At 34.6% G+C, this 4,078-nt stretch overlaps 1 protein-coding gene and 2 long non-coding RNA genes across 3 annotated transcripts in view; 2 read left to right on the top strand and 1 right to left on the bottom strand.

Annotated features, from left to right (window-relative positions):
• Positions 1-4,078, top strand: part of LOC122576846 — a 23,864-nt gene that overhangs the window by 12,317 nt on the left and 7,469 nt on the right. The window lies entirely within an intron of this gene.
• Positions 1-4,078, top strand: part of LOC122576843 — a 22,722-nt gene that overhangs the window by 11,494 nt on the left and 7,150 nt on the right. The gene's annotated exons all lie outside the window — the stretch shown is intronic.
• LOC122576845 overlaps positions 1-4,078 on the bottom strand; it is a 7,984-nt gene that overhangs the window by 2,585 nt on the left and 1,321 nt on the right. The window lies entirely within an intron of this gene.

The following is a 4,078-nucleotide window of genomic DNA, read 5'->3' on the forward strand; positions in this document are numbered from 1 at the left end:
TTCTTCGTAAACGAAAGAGGACACAATAAAGAGGGGCTATCGCTGAAAAAATGAGACCCGCAAATTTCCACCCAATGATTTTACGTCTCTACGCGCCACGAAACATCGGGAGCAAGCAGGCGAATCCGTTTCAGTTCCACATACAACTCAATTTCTTTTTTCAATAACTGATATCTTCGATTATGTTTATCTAAAATGTAAATACATCGTAATTTTCTTTATTTTAAATGGAAGTAAATGTCAAATAAAATACTATACGAGATTTGTATCTGATATCCTCCCAGTCAGGCAATTTTAATATAAAACGAGACACCTTGTCTCCCGACATCAATGAGCTTTACTCATTTTATTTATGTTTGCTTATTATTTATATGCGCTATTCTTTTAACAGGTAATCTCTTCCTAAAATATTATGCCTGCGCCACTTTAAGAAGCATGGATGTTCGTGCCGATCATTGTTTACCCGAAATCATCAAACAAAATTATACAAAAAATACGAATAGATGAAGAAGCATACTGTATCCGAACAACCAACAAATTTATCACATAATAAAAGAAAAAGAGTAGATGTACAAAAAATACAGCACGTTATCTAAAAACAGCTGATCAGAAAAGAAGGGCATGACAGAGAAGGACGACATGAGTGCAACTACTACCAACAATACCAAGAAGCAGATGAAGGAAGGATAAAGTAAGAACACAAAGAAAATGAATTATTGGTTAATATACCAATGCTAGACTATACAAGAGTACCGTTGAGATTCGCTGACAACGAGGATTCGATTGAACGAGGTTAGCAATTGAATCGCAGACAAGCTGCGACTTTCAAATTGAGGAAATCCTAGGGAAAACCTTCCGAGAAATAGAATTGCAAAATGAACATGCTCAGCTGTTGAAAGAAAATAAAAATTTGAAAGCACAAATAAAATATGTCAAATAAGATTTCAAAAGGACAAAGAAAAGGAAGGATCGATTTCTTCAATGACTCTAGGACCATTTAAAGTATAACGTTTCGTTACAGCGGAGGAAGGCCGCGGCCGAGAAGACATCAAGAAAGAAAGTCGCAGGTCTCAAAAGTCAAGAGATAAGACGAAGAGTAGTTGAGATTTCCTCGAAGACAGAAATCTACACTTATATAATACACGTCTTTGACCGAATCATTTTGGACGGTTTTCCTTTATAGATCTATTGGTATAGAGATATAGATATATATTTGATGTGTCCAATATTTGTAAATGTATTATTTGTATTCTTTGTTTCTTGTTTTAATTTATTATATTGACAACTTGTTTTATTTTTAACTCTACCTTATATATATCATCGTTCAAAAATATAGTAAACGATTAATTTCTCTTTCTTAGGCAACGTACGATTAAATAGGTTTCCGTAGTGCGAAACCCAACAGGTTCTTGTTTATGGGAGTGTACAACCAAATAGGGTAGATCCCTAACTTTCAGCTTAAATACATAGGTCCTTGTATATGCTAGATTACGACCAAGCAGGGCAGATCTTTAATTTTATATATCCTTTTGTACATTAATTTCAGTTGAACTTAACACTTGGCCGCATGGTGAAGCACTAGTACGGAAACAAGCAGATCCATAAGCGCGAGCATTCCAATTTCCTCTCTGTTCGTAACCATGTACGACATATGTAGCGGCACGATACCATTCGCGCGATGACATGAACAGCTTATTCGCGACACAATACCATTTGTATAATGTTACGGAGGATGTTATCCCGCGACACAATCTTTGTACTACACCGTCGTTAACATGTCCCGTGAGTCTGTTTCTTTATAATTACAATTTTTGTTATAATAATCAAATGCACAAGATATCTTGTCCATAACGTAGTATGATTGTGAACGATATTGTATCATAATCGTGAAATGTCTCAGCCGTACTATCTTATCAACAATATCGTATCGTAATATACCTTGTCCATGGTTAAAAGTAAATTAACACAAACCTCACCATGCCCGGTCAAATGAGTGTGTTGAGAATTTAATTAAAAATTGTACATTCATTGTTATTTATTTCGTTCATCTAACTTTTGCAGACATTCTTATATTAACACAAATTGAGAAATTAATTAATCAGATAATGTAAGAATTTACATAAAGTGAGATGAACAAAAAAATAACAATGAATGTAAAACTTTAGATCAAACATTGAAGCCGTTCATTTGTCGGGATCTTTTTAAAAAGATCGAAATCGGACATTAGTAAACTTATGAATCAATAACGTTCAAAATTGTCGTAAATTAGTTCGTTTTCAAATCCGTATTTAAGTCAGCACAAATTTTACCAGAGACTAAAGAGAGATCGTTATACTTTTTATATGAACACGTTTATATCATAACGAATGTAACAGTTACGGCGATATTAACAATATAAGAATTTATAAAATTCAATAATGGAAACTAAAATGAATGCATAATTATAATGAAAACTATTAAAAGCATTTAATCATTTAGCACTAAACCTACTGACACTTCGTGTATACCTATTCCTACCGTGTGCGGTCAATATAACCGGTGATTAAAGAAGTAATAGCTTTTATGATTTAACTTAGACAATGGTTAATTTATAACTAAATGTATATAAAATCCATAACGATCGAATCCTCAAATGATACTGCTGCCCTTCGATTATTTCTTTGTCATCTGTGGGAGACGACCCCCACTACGCTCGGGTCGCGCCACCGCTCGCGCCTATGATCACGTATGCCACCTTCTTTGTGTAAATGAAACAACGGACCGAAGGCGAATCAACGTTTTTAGAACTCGCTGCTTGATGACAATATGCGCTTGTCGCTACATTGTATATATTTCGCCGGTCCTATAAGACCGTCTGTCTGCGACATTGTAGTTCCACAAGCGAGCGTTAGGGACACGACCTATGGTAAGCCTCGTGATGTAACAGTATTTATTTGTGCTAAATATATATTTCGTTGTCTGCGGTAGACGACAGACTGAATCTGCGTAAAATTTCTTTTTAGAAGGCTCATGAAAAATTCGTCGTTTACTGAGTATTTATACCCGCCAAGAAATCAAATAATTTTTCAAAGGTATCGAAGAACGATATTAACAAAATGCAAAAAGTCTCATTCTGATTGATTCATGTATCGATGTTCGATGTAAAAGATTCGTCCGTTATAGAATGATATATAGAGTACAATAATATATGTAGAATACACAAATTCTTACAACCTCCAGTTCTTTACGAAATACAAAAGATCTCATTTTCATTAAACTATCCTGGGCAGAATAATCGATGTATTTATAAAAGAATAAATATTGGTAACCTTCTCTTTCCAAACTTGATTAAAGACATCATCTAGCAACTGTGACATATTTACAAACTGTCTGTAAGCTGTTCACTAGCGAAGATGAAGGAAAACGGTTCTCTAACGGCTCTGTGTTTGGTCACACGGCATGTTCGCTCGTGGTCAACGAAAAACAACAGACAAACGATAACATAATTTAGGCAGGAATCGACAATCGGAGTGGATTGGTTATAATCTCAGAATCAGGAGTGTTTCTGTACCATGGGTATGGTAGACGATGGTGGGGTAGCGTTTGTCTTCTAGAAAACAATGCTATAAAACACATTTTATTATTATGATTTGAAAAGCATGGAATTAAAAAAAATGTTTAATATAAAATAGCGACTTTTTGTGTAAAAATATTGTCACCTGCAATTTTTCCGGACTTTAGATGTTTTGAAGGCTAATTGAATTGGTCAATTGCTACTTTGAGATAACCAATAGACGTGAGCATTTACTTTCTTCTTCCATGAATTCTTTCCATCCAATGAATTTGTAAACATTCCAATCCACGTGGTACCCCCATCCTTATCTCGGAACTTCTAACGAATCTTGGGAAAAATAAATTGTACGCAGATTTATTCGCCTGTCGTCTACCGCAGATAACCGAAAATAATGTTTGCCATATATAGATCATTACCTGAAAACATATATAGATTTCTTTATCCGTTACTTTCTTTTTTTTTTATACTCACCCTTTTGCACTTAATTTTATTTTTCCGACGTCGTTTTAACCGACTGCTGCGTTA

This window comes from Bombus pyrosoma, linkage group LG17 (genome assembly GCF_014825855.1).
Source record: "Bombus pyrosoma isolate SC7728 linkage group LG17, ASM1482585v1, whole genome shotgun sequence".
NCBI classification, from domain to species: Eukaryota; Metazoa; Arthropoda; class Insecta; order Hymenoptera; family Apidae; genus Bombus; species Bombus pyrosoma.